Here is a 27,708-nt window from a genome sequence, read left to right as displayed (position 1 = left end):
ACTTTTGGAGGAAGGGAGAAGAGAACTTATAATGAGAAAGATATTTTCTTGACATATTTTTGCTGTGAATCTAGTTTGAGTGCATGCAAAATATACCTCAATGATATTTAACTCACTTAACCTGCAATAGTTTGATGCTTTCTAAATACAACAAATATTTCTCTCTGGATATCATAAATTATACATTGTCAGGTACTAAAAATGTTCTGAGCAATAATTTGGAGGATTACAAATTATTTTCTAGGAATTGTCTGAAAATTGATGTAATGCCTGAAATTTACACTTTCTCATACATACATACTAATGTGTTTCTTTACACCCTACTATATTTATATAAATGTAAATATCTAGAATTAACTGTACTGTAGATTTAGATGCCTTTATGTCTTACATATGAGGGTATGGGTCAGATTATTATGTAGTTCAATTTAAATATTTTTCTTCCAGAATTTCTCCTTTTCCAAGGGTCATTTCATACAGAAACATGTTCATGCCTTAAATTACTCCTCTATGCTTATTTGTTTTTATAGTTTTTAATAAAATGGATGTCTATTATGACGACCATGCATAATAACACTGATAAACCATGAACTATGAATGTAAGACAATGAATATTTAAAAGGGCACATTTAATCTCAGGTTTTAGAATGTTTCCTTATAAATTTTAATGATGTCATATAGGATTAACTGTAATATTGAAAAGCCTTTAGAAAGTAAGCCTGATGCTCTTTTTATGAATTAATGTTTTAAATTCAACCATCTTTGTTTTTAAATTCTTTACCTATGAAAGATCTTAGAATATTTTATTAAATTTTACTGGATCTCTAGATTTTTGTAAACCATTCAAGGGAACATATTTAATAGTTAAATAAGAGCTTTATTGTTTTATTTCAAAATGAAATTCATACATATATATTTCCTGGATACCATCAAAGGTGTGTTGCTCAGGGATTAGAAAGAGGCATTTGGGGTAAAAAATGAAATCATTTGATTGCAGTCCATTTAATTCAGTGTTCAGTTCCTTGGCATTCTACTAGTCATTCCAGTTTTATTTCACATTCTCTTCCAATTGTAAGCAGATTACAAGACATCATGAGCCAAAATAAAGCATGTAAAGAGATCTTAAATCATGTTCCATTTTGCTATTGCTAGCTGTGAGGTCCACATATAAGCTCCCTTGGATGCAGTTTCCATATTGTTAAATCGTATATCATGCTGTAGAGATGAGAAAAACTTGAAGACTCTGAAGTCCCAGTATGCTTTTCTAAATAAAAGACTATTACATATTTAAGTCCTAAACAATCATCATGTGTTTAGGCTAACATTCAAACACATACTAATCTTCAACATTATATATTAATGCATTTCTACTTTATATATAATGTTTATGCCTTATGCTTTACATATGCTTACATATATGTGTTATATAAAAGTATCAATATAGGGCGAAATGACATACTACTAGTAGTGTAAATATGATTTCTGTTATGTAGATGGCATTTTACTTATCAGTGAAGGATGAATAATATTTAATAGGTATACAAGTATACAATTAAAAAAGCCTAAGTTTAGATTTCCTCCTTTATTTTTAATTGGTGTGTATTTGTGTTAAAAACTTTCAAGGAAGTAAAACTTAGGCAATTCCATAAAGCAAAGATTGCGATTTCATTAAAATACTTAAAATATTTTTACTTCAAATTTTAAAAATTTATATATTTGGAAAAATACCTTTAGTGCAAATAAACAGTACATACAGGTTAAGGCCATTACTATATTGCATTTTGCCATTTTATTTAAATAATGATTTAAACGCAATAAAAATTTAGAAGAGCATAAAAATGGCAAAAGGAAGAAATATAAATAAGCAATAAACAGAGCTACATTTATTATCTTTACCATTGGAAAACTTAAAATCCTAGATATCATATTTCCATCTTTAGCTGACAAACATTCAAAGATTGGTGTCTAGTAGTATTATTGGGGATATGAGAAATAGAGAAAGATTTGTCAATGTATGTCAAAAGTCTAAAAATGGAGGTCTTAGAACGTAGCAACCCCAATTTTAGGTATTTCTCATGAAGAAACAAAGGTACAAGTGTACAGTGGTGAATCCACAAGTGTTTGCAGCACTCACACCAGCCACCCTTCAGAGTCCTCCATCGCCTCATCATTGTGGGTCCTGACACAGGGCAGCAAAGGCTGCACATATTTCAATAGGTTTTCAAGTCATCATCAAACATAATTACAGCATTAATCTAAAATTTAATGACATGCATGGCTATCATGATGTGGTATATGTACGAACGGCCAGGTATTCATTTAAATCGCTGCAATTAGTATTATGCTTAGAAAGTAAATCAAATGACAGCTCTATCCAAGGAATATTATTGAGATTTGCTGGGTGCAGATAACTATACTATAGTTATTAAATATTGGGAAATGACTTATCTAGTTTATGGGACTTAACTCATTCTGTTCTTTACTACACTAATTTTCATACATATCAGACATTCCAGGAAAACTAAAACTTACTCATGGCTACAATAGTTTATAAATGTGCCAAAATATACATTTATATGATAAATTACAGAATGTGCTATTATGAATATAAATATTGAAAATATTCTAGTTATTTGATTGTGAATTCACTATATCCTTCTCCATCTTCCTTCACTTACCCAATTTGATTACAAAGTATAAGAGTTACTATATTTCCTTACTGAATTATTATTAAACATTTATGATTTTGGTAATGCTTTTTAAAATTTCTACCATTATGCCTTCCAAATAACATACATTATAGAAATATTTTCACAAGTGTATGTTTCCAGAATATGATCCTTTTTTTCTGCTGTTTAATACTTTAGTTTCAAAGAGTATATAAAAACAATGAATAAATTTAAAAACAGGTTATGTATGCCATAAGCAAAATTTATTTATCAGGACTTATGTTTTATTCTGCATCAATGAGGTCAATCAAAGCACCATGAATTTTACCATTTTCTGTTAACCACATATATACACTAAAATAAATATTGCTTCCTGAAGCAAATATGTATTATCTTTCCTCCATCATTTTCAGAAGGTAAGCATTTTGAAAAACCTTCTTCACTATAGACAAAATGTTTACACTGTCATAGTTGAAGGAAAGTGGCAAGATGTTATCAACAGAATAAATGCCAATTAGTGAAAATATGAATCGAAAAGGATGAACAGTGAATTATTTTACGGTTTTTAATGCAAATCAGCTTTTTTACAAAGCTGATTAATAACAGAAAGAATTGACTAGTTAAAGAAATGTGAATCAATAAAATATGTAAATTTTGATGGTTATATTAGGGAAAAAATGATATAAAAGCAAGGACTGAAGTTTGGATTTATAACATAAAAGACATGAGAGATATGGGCTAAGAAAAAGAATTTTCCCTTGGCAAGTCACTGATAATTTCAATAAATGAAACTAAAAACTCATCAGTACAAAATACCATACATCATGTGCACTTATTGTTCCCTATACATTACGTTAAAGAGTTTTTAAATAAGCAAGGAAAAGATTTTGAAAGTTGTAGACTGGAGATAATAATTAATTGCATGGTGTTTAAATTTGCTGGAAAGTATAAATGACCCTGGAAAAGTTCCCTTTAGGGGACTTTTACTGAATGAGAAATATTTTTGTTATCACTGAGGATTAACATCACTAGACTATTTTCAAGACTTTTTAAAGAAGATCTTGGTATTATGTGATGGATAAGTGATTCATTGTGAATTGATACAGAATCTGTGCATCTGGTGCAAAATATAAACTAAGATCGAACAAAAATTCTCCACACACACGTAAACATTATACCTATTTTTTTAACTTTATTTTTATTGTTGGTACTACTACCGATGTCTCCCCTTACCCCCTCTTGCACACCTCCACCCGGCCCCCACCCCCATTGTCTCTGGCCATCACCATACTGCTTGTCTGTGTCTCCAGGTTATCACATATGTATATGATCTTTGGCTAATCCTTTATAGCCATCGTCCTGCTATTTCCAGGGTTTTCCACCAATTGGATAGAATCACTAACAATTCTTAGTTCTTAATACAATTTTACTCCAATGAAATTTATTTCATTCCTAATTCTGGTGTGATACACTGTGACTATAATTATCAATATCAGTTTATGGCTTGAAACATTATTATAAATGGCATTTTTAATTTTTTAAATATTGCAGAGTTTTCATTTAACTCTAATGGAGCTAATAAAGACGAAAATTTACTACATGGCATGGTCGCAGACTTTATCTCTAGTGAAAATTCTACTTTTTCCTTGTATGGGGAGTATTAATCTATTACCATTCTTTTTTTTAAAGATTTTATTTATTTATCTTTAGAGGAGAAGGAAAGGAGAAAGGGAGAGAAATATCAGTGTGTGGTTGTCTCTCATGCATCCCCTGCTGGGAACTGGCCTGCAACCCAGGCATGTGCCCTGACTGGGAATTGAACCTCAATCCTCTGGTTCGCAGGCCTGCACTCCATCCACTGAGCTACACCAGCCAGGGCTATTGCCATTCTTAAAATTTGTTAAGGAAATAATGTATATAGTTTGGAAACACAACAGTCAGAATCTAATTACAGTTATGCCTTAGAAATAATTTATTAACTGCTATCATAACAATAAAACTTAGAGTTACTCAATAATTGACATAATGACTTGACAAAAGGAAAATATCTTGTTGTTTATGACATGTATTTTTAAACCAAATATGAAACAGATTGTCTTACAATCACACACCATCCCCCCCTACATTTGGAAAAGTAGATGCAATGTTGTTTTTCTCTTATCCCATTTTGGCCAATACTATAAATTGTCACAAAGGGAAACTATAAAAGCTATTATAGATTGGTAATGTTTTTAAACATATACTGTTCCTTTAAAACGCATTTTCCTGAAAACAATTGAACCTGTATCAACTCATAAGGAAATTACTTAGTCCTTATATCATGTGGAGATTTATCAATATCATCTTTAAAAAGTCTTAGAAATGGTCTAGTGAAGTTATTGCTCAATGATAACAAAAGTATTTCCCATTTAATGAAAATCTCCTAGAGGGAAATGTTCTTATCATTTATACTTCCTAGAAATTTTATTTTATTGTATTTTTAATTTTTTATTTATTTATTTATTTATTTATTTATTTATTATTGATTATGCCATTACAGTTGTTCTATTCCTCCCCTTCCTTCCCCTCCACCCTACCCCCCATCCCCGCCATTACTCCCCCTTTAGTTTATGACCATGTGTCTCAAGTTCTTTAGATTCTATATTTCCCATACTATTCTTGCCCCCCCCATCTATTTTCTATCTACTGTCTATGCTACTTATTTTCTGTACCTTCTCCCCCCTTCTCCTCCTCCCACTCCCCTGTTGCTAACCCTCCATGTGATCTTCATTTCTATGTTTCCACTCCTGATCTAACTGTCCTTTTACTTTGCTTTTGTTTTAGGTGTAGTTCTTAATAACTGTGAGTTTGCTGTCTTTTCACTGTTCATGTTTCTTTAACTTCTTTTTCTTAGGTAAGTCCCTTTAACATTTCATATAATAAGGGCTTGGTGATGATGAACTCCTTGAATTTGATCTTATCTGAGAAGCACTTTATCTGTCCTTCCATTCTAAATGAAAGTTTTGCTGGGTAGAGCAATCTTGGTCGTAGGTATTTGGATTTCATGACTTGGAATACCTCTTTCCAGCCCCTTCTTGCCTGTAAGGTGTCTTTTGAGAAATCTGCTGACAGTCTGATGGGAACTAATTGAAATGAATGGAACTGCACAGCGATGAAACCAATAGCAATGAAAAGGAAACTGGGACTCAAATCAATGGAGTGGACCAGAAGAAAGCAAATAAAGGCCAAACAGAAAAGAGTGAAGAAGCAAGAATTCAAAAAAATGAGGAGAGTCTTAGGAACCTCCAGGACATCTTTAAACACTCCAACATCCGAATTATAGGGGTACCAGAAAGGGGAAAGGAACAGCCACCAGTGGAAAACTTATTTGAACAAATAATAAAGGAGAATTTCCCCAATCTGGCAAAGGAAATAGACTTCCAGGAAATCCAGGAAGCTCAGAGAGTCCCAAAGAAGTTGGACCCAAGAAGAAACACACCAAGACATATCATAATTACATTAGCCAAGATTAAAATGAAGGAGAGAATCCTAGAAGCAGCAAGAGATAAGGGGACAGTCACATACTTCTTAGGAATTTTAAATATCATGTGCCTATTATGTATCTATCATGTATCCAGTCTCACACTTCCAAAATCCTTCACTTGCTTGTTTTTTTTTAAGTAAAGTTCAAATGATGCACTTATTCAAGTCATTTAATTTTACAAAATACATATGATGAGTTAACTGAAGTATTATTTTACCAACTAGAAATATTTGGCATATATATAAAAGTATCATGTCACTTAGAATGAAAACAACTTAGCACTAAATCATCCAGGCAATTAATATGAACTTGGATATATGAGTTTACATTTTTGATCATTTATTCCAAATTTTGAAAGTTTTGTCTTACATCTTCTATTATACTTCACCCTGGTTATAAAACAGTGTTATTTTATTTTAACCAGTTTATAATACATATATCTATCCAAAGGTAACTGCAAGAAAATAATTCCAAATGGGACTGAGTAATTAAATATATTCATTAAATTCAATATTCCAATCACAACATTTTAAACAAAACAATGCATATTTTATCTATATTATTTGGAAAAATAAAATATTTAAATGTTTATTTTTCTCTGTGTGTTTTATTTCAATAAAATGCACACAGAGACACACACAAATATACACATGCAAACACACCTCCAAACTCAAAGATGACTTTCTAAGCTCCCCACTCAGAAATGACAGTGGCCTTGGCTTTCCAGACCATGTGTCAAGGTCCTAGGCAGTGGTAAAGCAAATTCACAGGGGCACAGCGGGGATTTTAGTTCTTCAGGAAAACACAGTAACACCTGTTAGAAGTCACACAAATGAGTACTACAAAATTGTTTGGACCTAATTACTTAAAAATCTGAGCCTTCTAAAAAAATCATCTGAGGATTAAAAATAATTTAAACAACACATATTGGTGGAAGTATAGAATAAATGGAACATTTCCAGTGTGGAGGAAAAGTAGTTGGCAGGCTGTTTAACCTTTATTTTTATTATTTCCACTATTAGAGGAGTCACCTTTCCCCCTTCTTTGCCTATTTCAAGCCAGCCCTGCCCTGCCCTTTACTCTACCTACTCTGTTGTCTGTGTTTATGGGTTTAATTAAGAGTTAAAACTGCTTATTCTATGGTCCTGTGATAACCAAGCCTATTTCTGCAAGTATATACTTATGATTTAACTACTGATATATGCAACAAGTGTAAATCTCAAAATCATTGTACTACACAAAGGAAATTAGGCACAAAATCCTTCATATTGCCTGATTCTATTTATATATTACAGAGGAGGCAACACTAATGTATAGATAGAGAAATCAGACTATGATTGTTTGGAAGTGCATGACTGGAAAATGGGAGGAAGGACCTTAGAAACTTTCCAAGGTCATGGAACTTTTCTCTATTTTGATAATGATGTGTGTTAAAATGAATGTATATATTTATCAAAATGCATTAAAATATATACTTTAGATTTTTTCATATTATGCATGAATATATATAGTTCATTAAAAATCTAAATGAAAACAAATTTGGGAAGTTTACAGGCAAACAAAAACCTGAGGAAATTTGTCAACATCAGTCTTAACTGAAATACTAAAGGGGGGTTTTCAGGCAGAAGAAAAGCAATCTCATACAATGGCTTGGAAAACGGAAAAGGAATGGAGAACACCAGGGAGGGGAAAAGCTGGAGTAATACAAGAAAAATGAATAATGACTATTTGCAGAAATACCAGTTTGTTCTGGAGTTTCATATATAGGTACTCATGAAATTTATGGCATCGATAATATAAAAGACAAGAGAGGTAAATGTAATTAAATTTTTATAAGACTCATTCTAAGGATATGGCAAAAGTGATACAGTACAGTAGACATAATTAGTAAATATAGAATTTATAGTCTTCAGGATAACTATAAAATAATAATTTAAATATTTTAAAATGATAATCCAGTAGGAAAATAAGTGGATAAGAAGCAATATTTAATAAATTGAAAAGAAGAAATTACTGGGGAGTAAAAATTAAACATCGATAACTATATCCAGTGCAGATAGAAAATATTTTCCATTTAAAAACTAAAACTTTTAAGTTGTATGTGAGAAACATAAACATAAGAATTCAAAAAAGTTAAAAGCAAGACATTTAAAATCTATCTATACCATGCTAGCAACCCCACTCTTTAGTAAATATTCTATAAAGATTAGTGCACATATCCACCAAAAACATTATCCTGATATTAGCTCAAAACAACATTAAAGATAGAACAAGTAAATTGCTATAGTCATGAATAACAATAGTGCATAGCAGTGAAAAATAATGAACTGTGACTAGCTCCAATAATACTAATGAATAATACAGAGGCAATGTTAAGAGAGAGTTGTCACACACAATTCAGTATTCAAGAAAAATAAAATGAATCAGTGCTGATGGAATTTAGAATACTACTTACTTTTGGAAAAATACTAATTAGTGTGAGCATTAGGGTACATTCTGGGACCTTGTGTTGTGACAAAATAATTGCATGCATATGAAAAATTTATTTGAACTGGATACTTAAAACTTATAGAGTTGCTTCTGTATCCTGTAATTCAATAAATAATTTAACCACCAATTTATGTTGCTATCCCCCCAATCTTGAAAATACTAAGATAATATCAAATGTTGGTTAGAAACCATAGTTAAGTATAATTTTCATAACTGCATTATAAACATTGTTACCACTACTTGAAAAACTAAATATAAATAAACCTTAGGGCCCAGATGTTCTTATGGTTTATAACCACAGCAATAAATATTTATAAAATGCATCTATAAATATGGCAATACAGCGCTATTTATAATAATGAAACACTACAAGGAAAAATGTCTATCAAAAGTAGTTGGGATAATGCGGGGGATGAGGGAAGGGTTGTCAAGGAACATGTACAAAGGACACATGGACAAAGCCAAAGGGGGGTAAGATTGAGGGTGGGAGGTGGGGATGGCTGGGGTGGGGAAGAGTGTTGGGGGAAAATGGAGATGACTATATTGGAACACTAATTTTTTTAAAAATTAAAAAATAAAGTAGATGGGAAAATAAATTATGCCATGTTAAATAATAGAATACTATGCAGCAATGGATGCATATGACCTATAATATTATGGTTAAAACTCACAAAGGCAATGTGAAGTGAAAGAAGCCTGACTTAGAAAAAGATGCACCACGTGAATGCATTTATCTGACGTAAAAATGGGAAAAAGAACACAGTGCTATTGTGTTACAAAGGATGACAGGGATTACCCTTGAGAAAGGGGGAAGAGGGTGTGGCATTGCAGGGGTTTAAAGAGACTAGTAACCTTGCGTTTTTAAAAACTGGTTTAGGCTTGATATTAGCAAATTATTTAAATGTATATTTAGCTTTATCATATTCTTCTGCGTGTTGGTTGTAAATCTTAAATTTTTAGAAAGAAGTCAAGTTTAGAATTTTTGTTTTATTTCCAAAACATGACAATACACAAAGATTAAAAGGGATTTACTAATTTTAAAACACACCCCCCTACATACCCACCTTTTTTTAATTTTAGAATGCTGTTAGATTTATGGGAAATCTGCCAAGTTAGTACAGAGGGTTCTTTACTACCATTCCCTCAGCTTCCTATAATGTTAATGTGCTACAGTACCATGATACATTTGTCAAAACTAATAAATTATTATTAAATTATCATATGCTAAATAAACTGAACTGCACACTGTATTCAGATAACACCAGTTGCAACTGATGCCCTGCTTCTCTTTGAAGAACTAAACAGGATACTATATCACATTTAGTTTTTGTCTCCTTAGTCTCCTTTGATGTGGCACAGTCTTTGTTTGCTTTTGATGACCTTAACATGTTTGAAGAATGCTACTCAGGTATTCTGTCAACGTCCCTCAGTTTTATTATGCAAAAGTTTTTCAATGGTTACAATGAGACTGTATTTTTTGAAAGGAAGAAAACCATAAGGGTAAGTGTCCTTTCATCACATAATATGAGAACTATGTATGATATCAACATGATTTATTACTGGTTAGTGTCAGCCTTGATCACTTGGTTACAGCGGCACATGCTTGGTTTCTCCACTATAATGGTGTGATTTCCCTCTCTGTTCTCCATACTTTGGAAGTGAGTAATTGAGTGCTGTCCATTCTCAATGCCAGTGAATGAAGCTACAGCTCCCAAAGGGAGTAGCATCTACATATTTATTTTTTTCTGAAATGAAGACTTTGACTTTGTCCTCCATTTATTTATATATTCAATTATTTATATCAATATAGATGTTGGGGTGCTTAATCATTGGGATTATAGTCCAATGATTTCATTATTAATAAAACTTTTAAAACTTTAGAACAGTTTCAGAGAAACTGCAAAATAGTACACAGGATTTCCATAAACTGCACACAGAATTTCCATATGCTCGTACAAAGTGTACTTTATTAATAACTTGTTTTACATATCTGTTACTATTATTAAATCAGTATTGATACATTACTATTAACTAAAGTCCATACCTTATTCAGGTTTTTTTACTTTTTACATAATGCCACTTTCTGTCCCAGTATTCCATTCTGTATACCATGTTACATTTTTTTAGTCACATCTCTTTAGGCACCTGCTGGTTGTGACCATTTCTCAGACTTCCCTTGTTTTTGATGACCTTGACAGCAGTAAGAAGAATGGTTGGGTATTTTCTAAACTACATTTCACTTAAAAGATTTATCTGCTATTTATCTCACAAATGGACAGAGACTATGTTTCTTTTTCCTGTAAGGAAGACCACAGAAATAGAGTGCCATTTTGTGGTATTATATCAAAGTTAGACACTGTCATTGTGTCTTATCAGGGTTGTTTACCTTGATCATCTGCCTGAGGTGGGGTTTTTAGGTTTGGCCACTAAGTTACTTTTTTTCCCCTTTACTGCTCATTGATACTGTGCTCTTTGGATACACTCACTTGAAGGGTGGTGAGCTGTACTCTGCCTGCTTGACGAAAGAGTATCTAAATAAATTATTTAACACTTTTCCACACAGGATCTTTGTATATTTTAATAGATTTTATGTATATGTGTGTATACATATATATACACACATATACATATACAAATATATAATACATACACACATATATACATATATATCATACACAAATGACTATGTATAGCTATATGAAATAATCCAATACCATCTTTTTTACTCAAAGTATTCTAGCTTTAGCCATTGGAAGTGCTTTCAGATGGTTCGTATGTCACTAAAGCATACCTTTATCATGTGTTTGGTTGTGCATGTGTGGGTATGAGAGAGAGAGAATGAGTGAATGAATGCACTTCCCTTCTAGACTGCAGGATTCTCCATGTTGATTGTCTGTATCTCCTGCCCCAGCCCTAGAATCAGCCCTTTGCCTAAGCAGTCCTGGTTTATCCTATTATAGAATAGTATTAGAACAAAAGCCAGGGTGCTAGGTGTGCTTCTAGGCCCTCTCAGTTGTTGACAGAGCAAGACAATATATGTGTGTATACTAATCCATGTAATATAAAAAGTGTCCAGAAAAAGTCCAGCCTTTGTTAACATAACGAAAATGTTTGTGCATCATCGATGTAAACTGGCAGCCAAGGAAGGTGGACTGGAATGTGCATGTGTGAACAATGATGGTTTCACTGTACTAGTCAGTGGGGACAGTAACACTGTTGAGTGAGCATGTGAACTGTGTGCCCATTACATTAAAAATGACTGAACAAATAGAGCAACAAATCTGCACCAAATTATGCACTAAGCTTCTTGAACATTCTTCCATGGAAACTATTTGGATGATTCAGGAGGCTTCAGCTATGGGCAGCTGGTGATTGGCAACTCCATCATGACAATGCACCCACTCATGCATCACATCTTGCACAGATTATTTTGGCAAAATATCAAATCACCCAGGTGACTCATCCCCCTCTCAAAGCCCAGATTGGTGCCCTGAGACTTCTGGCTTTTCTCAAAACTGAAATCACCTTTGAAAGGGAACAGATTTCAGACCATAGATGAGATTCAGGAAAATTGGCGGGACAGCTGATGGTGATTGGGAGAACTGTGTGAGGTCTTAAGGTACCTACTTTGGAGGGGACTGAGGCATCATTGTCCTATGTGCAATGTTTCTTGTGTCTTTTATCTTCTTCAATAAATGTCTCTATTTGTCATATGACATGGCTGGGTACCTTCTGGACAGACCATATATATACACACACAAACACCTTTGTAACCCTATTAAGCTAAACATAACTTTATACTGATATCTATCACTAATTCACTACCATATAGGTAAGTCTAGCCACTCCCTCCTTAATTATCTATAACTTCCCAAACCAACAGTGAGAAGCCTGACTACAATCATCCACTGTTGATTTATTGAATTGTATGGTTTCAATATATGCAGAATCATAATTATTACTTTACACTACCATGACAAAGAGCTTCATCAACTATAATTAATACATACTATGAGGTTATATATAGTTTCATTTGCCAAGTCTTATAAACCCCACTCATGTCTTAAGTTTTTTTAGATCAGAATCATTTTTCACACTCCCTTCAATGAAGTTGTTTTATAAATTTAAATATGTTTTGTAACATTATTCATTTCATCATAGGATCCCTCAACAACCAATTTTTTTTTAATTTGTGTATGGTGCAATTCACTCCTCAGACAGCGATTTTTTACAAGTTCTGGCAGTTGCATCATGCCATGTATTTACTTTTGGAGCCTCACACAGATGTGTCATCATTCTAAAAACTGCCCATGCTTCACCCATTCAACCCTCTCCCCTCCATCACCCCTTATTATCACTGATATTTTTCATAATCTATACAGTTTTGTTTTTCCAAAATGTTAGTTATTTGCAATCATTTACTGTGTAAGCTTTTAATACAGGTTTATTTCACTTATCAATATGCATCTGAAATCCACCCATATCTTTCAATGGCTTGATTATTTTTTATTGCTAAAATCTATTCCATCTCAATGTGATACAGTTTGTTTATTCATTCACCTATTAAAAGATACTTTGATTGCTTCCAGTGATTTTGGAAAATTGTGAATAAAACTGGTACAGGCATACTTCAGAAATATTGCAAGTTCAGTTCCAGACAACCATAGTAAAGCTAATATTTCAATGAAATGAGTCACATGAGTGTTTTGGATTTCCAATGCTTACAAAAGTTATGTTTACACCAAACTATAAATTTTAAATGTTCAATAGTATGTCTAAAAACAATGCATATATCTTAATTTAGTGTTTTTTTGCTAAAAAATCACTAACCATCATCCAAGCCTTTGGTGAGCCATCATCTTTCGCTGGTGGAGTCAGGCCTCAGCATTGATGGCTGCTGACATAGCAGAGTTACTGTGAATGTGAAGGTTGCTGTGACTGCAGGCATTTCTTAAAGTAAGGCAATGATGCAATTTGCAATATCAATGGACTCATCCTTTCACAAGCTATTTCTCTGAAGCACACAATGCTGCTTGACAGCATTTTACCCAGAGTAGAACTTTCAGTATTGCAGTTGATTCTTTCCAACACTGCCACTGTTTTTTTCAATTACATGGATGTATTTTTCTCAATCCTTTGTTATCATTCTAACAGACTTCATATCACCTTCACCAGGAGTAAATTCCCTCTCAAGAAATTTCTTGCTATTTTCACTATATCTGCTGTTACTTCCTCCACTGAAGTCTTGAACCCCTCAAAATCATCCATAAATATTGGAATCAGCATCTTTGTAAACTCCTAATAATGTAGATATTTTGACATCTGACTATGAATGAGAAATGTTCCCAATGGTATCTAGAATGGTAGATCCTTTCCAGAACATTTACAATGTAGTTTGCCTGGATCTATTAGGGGACTCACTATGGTAGCTATAGCCTTACAAAATATTTTTAAGTAGTAAGATGTGAAATTTGAAATTACTCTTTTTTCCACGTGCTACAGGATGATTGCTGTGTTAGCAAGCAAGGAAGCAACATTAATTTATTGTACATCTTCCTCAAAGCTCTTGGTTGACCAGGTGCATCTTCAATGATCAGTAATATTTTGAAAGAAATCTTTTTTAACAGATATCAACAGTGGGCTTAACATATTTAGTAAACCATGCTGTAAACAGGTGTGCTGTCATTGAGGATTTGTTATTTTATTTATAGAGCACAGGCAGAGTAGGTTTAGAATTATTCTTAAGGTCCCTAGGATTTTTGAAATGGTTGCATTAGTCACTAAAAAGAGATTTAGCCTGTCCTTCAAAATTTTGAAGCCAGGGATTGGGTTCTGTTCTCTAGCTATGAAAGTCCTAGATGGTATCTTCTTTCAATATAAGGCTGTTTTTTCTACACTGAAATTCTCTTGTTTATTAATGACTTTCATCAATTATCTCAGTTATATCTGCTAGATAATTGTTGCAGCTTCTGCATCAGAACTTACTGATACACCTTGCATTTTATGTTATGTGGATAGTTTCTCTCCTTAAGCATTAGGAATCTACCTCTGCTACCTTTTTAAACTTTTATTCTCCAGCTTTCTCACCTCTCTCAGACATCCTAGAATTGAAGTAAGTAGGCCCTTGCTCTGGATCAGGCTTTGGCTTATGGGGTTTTTGTAGTTGTTTAGATGTTCTATTTAGGTCACTAAAATAGTTTCCATATCAGCAGTATGGCTGCTTTGCTTTCTTATAACTTGCTTGTATATTGGAGTAGAATTTCTAATTTTCTTCAAGACTTTCCCTTTGCATTTACAATCTCTCTAACCAGGCCCTAGATGCCTAGCTTCTAGTCAACCTCAACTTTTGACATGCCTTCCTCACTAAGATTAATCATTTTAAGATCTTGATTTAAATTGAGAGTGATGCTACTATTTCTAGTGTTAGTATAATATACACTTCCCACTTTACGTTCAACTTTTCTGATTTTCATAATTATAGAGGGTTTCTAATAGACAACATATAGTTGGGTACTGTTTATAAAACTTCAGCACAAACGGCTGCAGAGAAAGGTAATTATCAGAAACAAAAGGGTATATTACAAAATGAGATTAAAAAATAAATAAGCTGAAAGGCAAAATAGAGAAATCTACTTTTAGGCTTCCTTATTTTTGTTTCTCCTTTTCATATGTCTTCCTCCTCAAAGAGAGACAGCATCTTATAACTCATTCAGCTGTAATCTACTGGTACGACACTAAAGCCTTTTGATGTGTTTTTTAGCTCTTAGGTAGATGAAACATTTTATAATCTTACTTTTAAATCTCAAATTATTTAGCGGGCCTCTTCTGGGCTGTGTCCACCACAAGTGCTATTCAGGCCAGAGCTATTTATGTGCACCCCTTAGGTGAGGTAGGAAGCTAATGCATGCTGATGTAGAAGGAATGCTTTCTTTCCTCCGGTTGGTGTAAGGTTCTAGTAAAATCTCCCCTGGACAGCAGGGTTTTGGTATGGAGAACATCCTAGGTATATATCACCACGATTGCTTCCCCTCCTTCTGTCATATTCATGAGAGGATTTTACTTGGAAGTTCACTATGAGAGCCTGGTGGGGTTCCTAGAATTAAACCCATTGAAAATGCAAGCCCCGCTTCTCAGAATTTGACATCCAGAGTTTCTCACTCTCAACATCATCCACACTCAGCCTTCAGAAATTTGTAAACATTATCACTTAAGTTTTACCATTAGTTCTTGACTCCTGTACTTTCTGTGCCAGGTAAGCTGATCTCCGCTGTGACTCTATACTAAGCTAGCTCTCCAGATTTGAAGGTCACTGTCCTGCAACCTTAGTTCTCTGATGGTTTCAGGCTTTTTCTCCTGTAAGAATGAGAATGACAGCTTCTAGAGTCCTTATGTGTGGGGCCCAAATGAAAAATAAACACTATTTATTTTGTTGCTTAAATTGTTCTAATTCTGGACATTGGGGAGTCTTTCAGATTGACCTTCATTTTCTTTGGATCTGACATCATCATCATGGTTGTTATTATTATTAATCACCATTTCCTTACTTTCTGGCAACACAAGATGCTCCAGTCTCATCTCATGTTTTCTCTGTCTTGGAATAGAAAGAGCTGCTACTTTGGGAAATACTGGCTTTAATTCTGGTGGAGTTATATTCAGAAGCTGAAACAGGTCACTCTGTGAGGTTGTTGCTACTGCAGTTCTAGAACTTTCAATCCATGTGTCATCTATATTTCATGACTATAATAAAACACAAAAAGCAAGAATAACACTACTTAAAATTTTACATGTTCTTACTACCTCTGAAAATCTAAATCAGAATATCTAGGGGTATCACAAAGCACTCTTTATTTTTCAAATACTCTATAAATTGTCCCTGTATTCTTTAAAGTTCGAAAACTTAAAGTAGTTAATGATCATCAAACTAACAAGGAAAAGAATATTAAATATTTTTAAAGTTAGGAGTGATATGTATGAATTAGGAATATAACCTAGAGAAATAGTCACTATTTTTAGCATAGTGATTTTGGGAGAGTATTGCCAACAAATCTGAATCAATATAGGAGACAGTGCACTGGGCTTCTGTATATAACCCCCACTACCCCTTACAGGATGGAGGGACTTTTTTCCCTTGCCACTAGGAGTGTTGGTGGCTAACATCAAGTTATCTCTCTATTAATTGCCCTGGTTGAAAGAGCTCCCTATACAAGAGTCACATCTCCCATTTTCAGGAGTAATCCATAGCCAGTGATTGATCAATATAGGCGTATGAGAAGCAAATGATCTTCCCTCTATCAGGAAGAACTCTGAAGAGCCATGCCAGCCACAAAGCCACTTTTAGGGTAGCCTAGGCTGATGTTGCAAATGTTTTGTAATTCAAAGTCTTCATCTGTCCAGTTCTGCTTTTCTCACACCTGACGGGTGGTATTTTTGAGCACTTGCCTATAAATCTTCTGTACCTAATTTTCAGAACTTCAGAGTCTGTTTGCAATGAACCCAACTATGACAATATTATGTTGTTGTGATGTATTATGTAATGAAACTGTGAGGTAGCAGTTAGGAATGAGCGGCCAGGGGGGAAAATGGGGAAGCAAAGCCAGGCCCTTACCATTCCAGTCTAACAGCTTAATACAGAAGGCTAGAAGCAAGAGGGAGACACATCTTGCCAGCTGTCCCAGCATTACAAGCAAGAATAGGACAGGAGAAGGGGAATCCTAGGGATTTTCTGGGAAATGGAGCTTCTGTAACATTCTCACTAAGACTACCGGCTGTTGTGAACACACAAACAAGAATAACATGGAGGAGGGGAGTCTTTGAGATCCCCCCTTTGAGAGGGAAAGGGGCCCTTTGTAACAATTTCACTAAAACAAAGAGCCTTTACTAACTGACGGAGAAAGCTTTTGTAGTGGTGCATTATTCCCAAGGTTTAGAAAGGGGAGAATGAGAGAGAACTTAGAAATGGCCTAAAGAATGTAATCCCTGAACCCCAAAAGTCAGCATACTTAAATTGACTATGTACCCACATAGAGACTCAGCTCAAGTGTATAGAACAAACTAACAGGCTTACTAACAATTTTCTTTCCTCCATATGTGAGGCATTTAGACTAGCTGGGTTCCTGCTTGCAGCTTTGTGCTCATATATGTTTCATAAATAAACTTGCTATCTCATTTCTATTATACTCATTTGTCTCTTACTTGAACGGGGCTCTTGCAAGTGAGACAAGAACTGAGGTGGCAGGGGGATAGGCCTCCTGACTCGGGTCTCTCTCTTAGTAATAAAACAATGAAAGAATCATAAAATAATTATAAAGTTTTATTGTGCCATTAGGATTTGGCTGGCATATTATATCCATTTCATACTGCCAGCACCACCCTGAAAATTTATGAAATAGACATTCATCCTAATTATGTCATCATTTAAATTTCATCTATTTTAAAATTTGATTCAAGTCAGGCTGTTGAATAAAGTACTTTCAAATGAATTAATGAAAGATAATTTCAATATTTAAAAGGTACTTTCAAAAAAATAAATAAACACATCTAAAATTAATTTCCCCACAAAAAATAAATCAATATCCAGAACTAAAAAAACCTACAAATAAAGTTTAATGACCCAGTGATTGCCAGAGCTACTTTTATTTCATTTGCCATAAAGTGGAAAAATGATAAAGGTTATAATTATTTTGTTAATTAGTTTTTGCTTTACACAGTCTTGTAATGGCAAATACAGATGATAAGAAAGCTAAAATAATTAAATCACTGAAATATTATTGCTGTTAATGTTTTTCTATATTTCTTTTCTCCTTCACTTTATTTTAATGGAATCATATGACAAATAGAATTTTATATTCCTTTATTCTTAATAGTCCAATATTTCTGTCACCTGACTGTGAACATTAGTTAAATAAAAATGATTCTAAAATATTTTAATTAATGTATAATGTTCTATCAAATGGATACTTTATATTTATTTCCATAGTGTTTTCTTATGTTATTTTGAATATTCACTATTATAAAAGTATTACTATAATATTTATTTTTATACATGATGATTTCAGAGCATTTAATAAAATTTAGTTATATTGTCTCTGAAATGAAATTACAAGTGAAATGATATACTACTACTTCTTTACCTTACATATCTTATAAAAGTTTTATCATATATATTTTATATATCTGAAATCATTTAAAGTGCTACCTAAAGTGGGTGACAGCTGTTTCATGATGTCCCTGTCAGAACTGCATATTCAATATTGGCTAATTTGAATAATGAAAACTAAAGTTGATGGACAGTCAGTGGATGAATTTAAGTGTTAAAATGGTTTAATCTGAGTTGTTTTCTGAAATAGTCGCTTGGATTAAATTACATGGAAAAGAGTAGAGATGGCAAAATAGGCCATTTGAAAAGTGTTAGAAGGTGGGTAAACAGTGATGGTCTTTCTAGGTGGGTAGCTAAGAAAATGGGAACAGATAGGCCAGTTCTAGATATATTTTAGAGAAGAAATCAATGACTTCGGGTGATAAAATTAGAATGGAATTGTGAGGAAACAACAGACTCAAAACTTACTTTCAGAAAGTGAGCCAGAACCTGAGAGTAAGTTTGAGTGTGCTGTATTCTTCCAATTTCATTTTCTGCACACATGCATGCACTCCGAATCTGAAAGAAATATGAGTGAGGTGTTTATGCTTCAGTACATGAGTATCTGAGGGTGGGATTTGCATGAGATGCATTTATGTGGGGTGTATGCATATACTTGTGCAGCTCTTCAGAGTGTGTGTGTATGCATGTGAGTGTATGGGTGTGAGTGTTGAAGGTGTTTCAGTTTGGGTGAAAGAATACAAGCATAGGAGTGATTGTATTGGGGGTATACATACATTCATATTAGTATTTTTGGTAGTGTCTGTGAGTGCATGTGTGTGTATGTGCAGGGTTATTCATGTGTAAGTATAAGTGTATGTGGTGGATGTACAAGTGTGAATGGGAATGTGTATGTGAGATGTACACATCTGTGTTTATTAGTTGACATGTCTGTTGAGGGGGCATGTGTCTTCTGAGGGAACTTATACTTCCATTCTGGGCATATTAAGTATAAAACGGCATTAGAGATTGAGATCAATATCAGGGGAAATTAGGACTTGGTACTATCATAGGTGAAAAGATAGGAAAACATATAAATAAATACAGTTACTTATAGAATCAACTGAGATAACAGAATGAGGTGAAGTTACAAAATAATTCTTGTGTTGAGAAACATGAAACCATTGGTGACCTTAGACAGATCAGTTTAAATCAGGGTATAACTCAGATTCAGTGATGTCAAGGAATAATAAGGAAATCAAGAAGAGGAGAGAGTATATACAGACTTCTGTTTCAAGATGTGTGGTTGTGAAAGAGAGAAGATATAAATCTACAGCGGGATGGTGTTTGAGAATCAAATAAGAGGGTTTTTTTCCTTTGTTTCGATTTCAGGATATGAAATACTACATGGTTTTGCTTCTATAGAGACAACCACCAGAGATGGAGAGAGGACATCCAAAGGATCAAATAAGGACAGGATCTAGTGGACAGTTAGAGATTCAGCTTTGAGAGAAGTAGGAACACATCTTCTTTTGAAGTGAGAGAAATAAAAAGAATATGTGCTTACTAAAAATATAATTTTTAATGCATGATAATGAAAATTGAAAGCCCGCCAGTTGGATGACTTCTATTTTATCAATGAATTTGCAGATGATATAGTCACTTTTACTTTTGTTCTCAAAGAAAAGTTGTGAGAAAACAGGCACAATAGGTTTTCAGGGAAGTTTTGGCAGTCAGTTTAAATTCAACAGTCTTGAATTTTTGAACACTAATCTGAATACACGATTTTTTCAGAAGCAATGCTCACCTAATCAGAGGAGAGTATGAAAAAAAGTATATTGAGTTTATTAGGATTATGGTTTTATTAGGCAAATTCAACCAAAGGAAACAAAGACTAAGGATTTGAGCCCATTTTAATCATTATGAATTGAATAGAAGCTAGAAAATAAGAATATGGTGGGAAAAAACAGAAAGCTGTTTTGAGGTCACTTGATTAGTTTGTATAATTACATTTGATACATTTTATATTTCTTAACCTCCTTTGTGAGTCTGGTGATTCAGAGACAAGTGGCCCAGAGATAGGATGTTATGTGTATAATTTTTTACAACCAATAACTCCTATTTGCAAATTATTGTTTCAGTTTCTAAAGAAACACCATGTAAAAAAAATAAAGAAAAAACCCTCACCCTCTGAAATTCATATCCTAGTGGCAGTGAGGAAAAATAAACAAATAAACCCATTTTTAATATTTTAGCACACAATAAATTATATAAATTTAAAAAAACCCCTAAAACACAGCTAAAGAAGGAGATGAATATCCCTACAATTTGATTATTTAGAACAAGCTGTCTAAAAAGATGAGTTAAAAAGCAATTTTAGTAAGTGCAACATCAAGGTCTCAGAATCCTTGAGGAAGTGCATTTAGGTGGAGGGAACAGCACTTGCAGGTCCCCAGTCAGTGGCGCACTTGACATAGATTTTGGGAAAGCGCAAGAAGTCAGCACATCTGGAACACACTGCGCTGGTGCACAGTGCATGTGAACTTATAGAAAGAGCAAGGAACTATGATGGGAACTTCATATTTTATTATAAGAAAGGTAGAAACTTGTTGAAGTGTCCTAGAGAGGAGAAGAACAATCATCTTCACATGCTAAAATTGTTATTGTGGCTCTGGTGGCCAACAGGCATGTGAGGGTAGGTGAAGAGCAGTCGGGAGGCTCTGGGAACATTCCAGAAGAAACATGTATCCTACCTATAGGTATCCTACCTATAGTACTCCTGAATATTATTTCAAGAAAAGTGAAAACATGCATTATTCTGAAAATAGAAATGAACCATATTGCTTGCTTCAACAAGTAAGAGTCATACTGTGTGGTACAGTTTTACTGGGCAAAACACAGACATTTTTATAGAGGATTTTAGGAGGATTTAATTTTAGCAATTGACACACTTTAAATGCAGGAGTGTTTATGAAAGGGACTGGTTGAATCTTTAACACAGAAAGAAGTGCTTCTACAATCATGAAGTCGGCAATAGGTATTTTTCTATACTTATTGAATATTGAGAATGGAATCTTGAGTCTCACTTGTGAATTTACCATAAAAATTTGAATGCAGAGGTGATAACTTAGGTCCTGTGATGGTTAGTCCAGATGCTTTGGTAGCATGAGGAATTGGGGTAATTAAGTATGGATGACCCTTGCAAGTTAAGAAAGAAATGAAAATTTTAAGTCTGAAAGGAGTTAATGGAAATAAGGCAATTTTTCTAAAAGATGAGACAATAATAATTCAACAATATACATAAAGGAATAAAACCAAAATGAAAATACACCTGAGAAAAGTAATAAAAGGATTGTTACTGAACAGAGATGGGGTCCTGCAGCCCACCTCCCATAATTCCAGAGGCAGAGGTTTGTGGTGTAAAAGAAAAGGAGTCTTTTATTTAAAAGCTACACAATTCTGGAAGAATGACTGCTCCTGCTTCAGAGCCCATTCCTTCTAAAACAGTGGTCCCGCAATCTTTTTGGCACCAGGGACCAGTTTCATGGAAGACAATTTTTCCATGGATGGTGGGGGATGGAAACAAGGGGTGAGCTCAGGGAGTAATGGTAATGAGAGCAAACCTTTGCTCACTGGTTCCCCTGCCGCTCATCTCTGGCTGCACATCTGGTTCCTAATAGTTAACAGGACACAGACCATACCCATAGGCTACTCAGGTGTGAAGGACCCCTGCTCTAAAACACCCAAAGAAAAATAACCCTGATAGCCTTTGCCAGATGAATTCGAAGCTGTGCCTGGAATTTCTTCTCCCTTTTAAAATGCCATACTTTGGGAGATGCAGGTACCTGCAGCATCATCATCCAGATGGCTTCGTTGGTTCCTATTTGCACTTCAATGTCAAGTATCTTTCTGGAGTGTGGGCACACAGAAGCACACCACCTAGCAGCTACACCACTGCAGCTGTGTCTCAAGTAGGGAGAGGCCAGGCCAAAGCCAGACCAGGAGGATTCTGGGGCTGACTGGCCAGTGAACACTCAGGCCCCCTACAGGACAAGCACGAGGAAGGAGAACGGGCAGCCTCGCCTGCCCTCTGTTTTAATTCCTGCCTCCCAAAGGCCATGCACTCCTGAAGAGTCCCACTTCCAGCCAATCACGTGAACTAGACTTGTAAGTCTGCCCCTCTCTATGCCACCATATTAACTCCACAGGTACATGGCCACAGGTGTTCCTAAGATCTCTCTGGTGCAAACTCCTGCCTGCTTCTTCCTGCTGTGTCGCATGCTGTGCTGCTTGGTTGCCAGGGCAACACAACTGCCTCTGGTATTTTCTGACCCCTCCCTTACTCCAGGAAATGCAGGCTTTTTCCTGCTATCTCAGGGTCCTTCCGCAGTCCCCAATTATCTCTCTAGATCCCCTGGTATCAGGATTTGTTAATAAAATTAAATTGTTTTGAGAGGGAAGAAATGTAGCGCATTATACATTTTTCTCATCCAAGTGTATTTCCAAGACTGAAGAATTTTAGGAGTTATGTTGGGTTTTACTGGAGAGATGTGTGAAAAGATTAAAGATGATGAGCTTAATTTAAAAACTTTAAGATTTGGAGAGCCCTGGCTGGTGTAGCTCAGTGGATTGAGCGTGGGCCTGCGAACCAGACAATCGCGGTTCGATTCCCAGTCAGGGCACATGCCCGGTTGCAGGCCGGTTCCCTGCAGGCCAGTTCCCAGCAGGGGACTCATGAGAGGTAACCATACATTGATGTTTCTCTCCCTCTCTCCTTCCCTTCCCTTCTAAAGATAAATAAATAAAATCTTAAAAAAAAAGATTTGGAGAACATCTTTTTGCAGTTAATTGTTATAAAATATGATTTTTTAAATATAATACATAGTGTTTTCTTCTAAATTACTCTAGGGTACTTAACCTTGTAAGTCTCATTTATTTAAAAAATTCCATTGACCTACTTCTCCTAAATGTTTTATTTTAATGTATTTATTATTATATTTATATTTTATATGTTGCTAATTGGTCTGGTAATACCTTGAGCAGGAACCTCATTTATCTTTGTCCCAGGACTTTAATGCAATTTTAGGTAGCCTGTAAGAATTGTCAGAAGACACTTGAGGGGGGAAAAAAGTTTTTATAGTAGGCACAATCATATTTAAACTATATCTCCTTCCATTAAAAAAAAAACAAAAATAGGAGCAGTCTTAGGTGAGTGTCTATTTTTGCTTCAAGAGTATAAACTGTTAAAAGTGCTTTTGTTTTTAAAATGAGAGATAATTGATAATAAAAGAGTTAGTGACTCAATATGTTTTGAATGTTTTTAGATTTTCAAAAATGTATTTTTAAATAGTTTCTTAATAAATGATCTATCACTGATTATTTCTGATAGAATGAAAGGTATCATTCACTTGATTTCCTACTGCCTTGATTTTTACTTTTTAAGAAAGATTTAAGAACTTTTTAAGAAAGATTTTATTTATTTATTTTTAGACAGAAGGGAAGGGAGAGAGAAACAGAAGAGAAGCATCAATATGTGGTTGACTCTCATGCTCCCTACTGGAGACCTGGCCTGCAACCCAGGCATGTGCCCTGACTGGTAATCAAACCAGAGACCCTTTAGTTCTTAGGCTAGCACTCAATCCACTGAGCCACACCAGCCAGGTCATGATCTTGAAGGAAAAGCTGTCAGAGGTAGGTAAAGAAAACAGAGTTTGGAAAAAAAAATAAGTAAAGGTGCATATGCATGTATTCTTTAGTGGTTATTTTTTTAAAGACCTGCATATAAACAATAAAAACCATTTCATGAAATATCAATATTTAATTAAGATGAGTTATAAAAAATTGCTTATGTGGTCTAGAGACATGCACACTTTTCAGTTATATTAATGTGCTATTCTTTAGTTTCTTCATTAAAATAGTTACCTACATCCTGGATTTTTAAGGCTATTCAATTAGGTCAGTTTGAAACAAAAAAAATTTTAATTTAATTTACTGCTTTGTTTCTTTAACTCTCCTAAATATACACAAATTATTGGGAGCTATGGGAAATTAAAAGTAAATCTTTTTTGAGAAAAACCTAACAATGACTTTTCAGAAATATTTTATTTTATAGGCATTTTTTGACTTGGCTTTTGTGATTATTGCTAAAGGTTAGGGTCACTTGCACTTCAGCACAGTGAGAAGACCAAAGCCTAGTCTAATCCATATTTTTAAGGTACTACAATGCTCTAGATCCAAACAAATAATTCAAACAGGGACACATATGAAACAAGCAACGTAGTATTAGCATTATTCATTTAACGGGTATTTATTGGACACCTACTATATGTCAAGTGTTGAGCTATATGTAGATTCACATGACATCTATGGTGTTTTAAGTGATATCAATTATTAAAGTACCTGATGAATATATCAATTATTTGTTAAATATTACAATTTAGTATATAATTTAAATTTGAAAATTATATAATATGTATTTTTAATGTATAGAATATTAATTTATAAATTTTTTCCAAAACACTATGTGCAAATGCCTTTAAAAAGAAGAAAGAAAATATTCAGACACTGGAGTGAGAGGATTGCAAGATAACCTTGGGGAAAGATATTAAACTCACAGTTAGCATTGCACAGTGTCTACCCCATTGAGTTTTGATTAAATAGCTTCATAAGTATGCTGTTTTGCCAAATATTAATAAAGGGTTATGGGGAAAATAACCAGCTTTGCCTTTTGGGGGCCAGATGGTTGTTTGAAAGATGGCTGTCTCTAATATGGAGTAGATTTCAGGGATGGAAAAGTAGAGAGAGATTGACTTCTCTCTATTAGTATATTTAAACTTTCACATTACGCACATGTGGATTTTGTAATAAAAATACGAATTACTTGAATCATGAAACATTCAGGATATGTGTATGTGTATTTAATGATAGTAATGAAAGTAAACATTTTGAAATTACTTCTGTTTTAGAAGGAATAGCTCATTTAGGGTCTGAGAGATAAAACTAGCATAGGAATGCCAAAAAAACCCAACAATGCAAGAGCTTAATGTAACTAAAATGCATTCACATTTTGTCTTCACTATTCTGTTGTAAAAATTCCCACAAGCTTTGTATTGTGTTTTCTCTTATTAGATTTCTGTAGTATCCAGAATTCAATTCCTGAAACTTGTTTGCCTAAGCCTGTCATGACTTTTTATGAACCTGGCATCAATCTCAAACCATTAATGTTCCAGATCTTATTTATCTTTGAGGTGAAAGAAGGGCTTGCATTATTTGTAAGTGGACTGTATACATAATCTTTACCCAGCTTCCTTTTCTCTATGGATCTCTAGTAACAAGCACCTAAAAAAATCACTTATTTGATAGTAGTGTATCTAATTGTTAAAAGAATTTAGGAGCTAGGAGCTAAGACCTGTTTCTCTATGATTTTTTGTAGAAACTAAAAAACTGTGGGAAGGGTGCCAGTTTTGTCATCAGCCTTAATTGTATTTATATGTTAACTATGACCATATTATGTCTTTATTATTTTAGATTCACATTTTATAAGTTCTTGGTATAGTCATCTCACATATAGAGATATACAGGGTCTGGCACAAATAATGCTCCACTTTATAAAATGTTCTATTACAAAATCACAAGCACATAATTCTGTAACATAACAATATTACATTCCACTCAAGCACACCATATGATATGTGTGGTGAAATGTTCAATTAAAACTATAAATTATTACACCCATGTTATTACCCTACCAACCACACTCAAGCAGGCATTATTTCTGCCATACCCTATATATTCTTCCTTTAATTTCCCATAATTTATAGAACCTGAATTAAAATTGCCAGAGACATATAAAAGGATACTCAGCATCACTAGCCATCAGAGAAATGCAAATTAAAACTACAATGAGATACCACTTTACATCCGTCAGAATGGCCATCATAAACAAAGCAACAAACAACAAATGCTGGTGAGGATGTGGAAAAAAGGGAACCCTAGTGCACTGTTGGTGGGAATGCAGACTCGTTCAGCCACTGTGGTGAACACTATGAAATTTCCTTAGAAAACTATAAATGGAACTACCTTTTGATCCAGCAATTCCACTGGTAGAATTATACCCTACAAATCCTGAAACATCAATTAAAAGAACCGATGCAGCACAATTACAATAGCCAATGATTGGAAGCAATTTTAGTGCCCATCAGTAAATGGCAGTGGTGCATTTATACAATGGAGTACTATGCAGCAGAAAGAAAAAAGGCACTCCTACCCTTCCTGTCAGCATGGATGGATCTAGAGAGCATTGTGCTGAGTGAAATAAGCCAGGTGGTAAAAGACAAATACCATATTATCTCACCTATAAGTGCAACCTAATCAACAAAACAAACAAGCAAGCAAAATATACCCAGATACATTGAAATAAAGAACAAACTGACAGTAACCAGAGGGGAGGTGGGAGGAGACAATGGGGGAAAAGGGGAAGGGCCATCAAGGAACATGTATACAGGACTGATGAACAAAGCCAAAGGGACCTAGGATCAAGGGTGGGAGGCTGGGATTGCTAGGGTGGGTGGGAGTGGAGGAAATAGAAGCAATTGTACTTGAACAATAAGAAAAATAAATAAATAAAATAAAAATTTGTCATGGAAAAAAATTTAAAATTCATATAATACATTAGGATTGCTTGATTTAATTAATACTAAAAACTCATCTCCCAATTACCTAGTTTTTACACATATTGAAATATGTATTATCTCATATAGTCATTATTGTATAAGAAAATAATATAATAGACCCTGTAATATTATTTTATAATGCTTAAGAACTTGATTTCCTAGAACTCTCCTTTTAAATTAGAAAGGATGTATGATGAAAGATACAATCTAATTCCAAATTTCTGGGACAGAATTTTGTGTCTGATCATATTGTTTGGAAATGAACTAAAAATGAATGTG

This window comes from Artibeus jamaicensis, unplaced genomic scaffold (assembly GCF_021234435.1).
Source record: "Artibeus jamaicensis isolate MK-2021 breed Jamaican fruit bat unplaced genomic scaffold, CSHL_Jam_final contig_402, whole genome shotgun sequence".
In the NCBI taxonomy this organism is placed as follows: domain Eukaryota; kingdom Metazoa; phylum Chordata; class Mammalia; order Chiroptera; family Phyllostomidae; genus Artibeus; species Artibeus jamaicensis.
The sequence above is the reverse complement of the archived record's forward strand: the minus strand, read 5'-3'. Positions refer to the sequence as shown.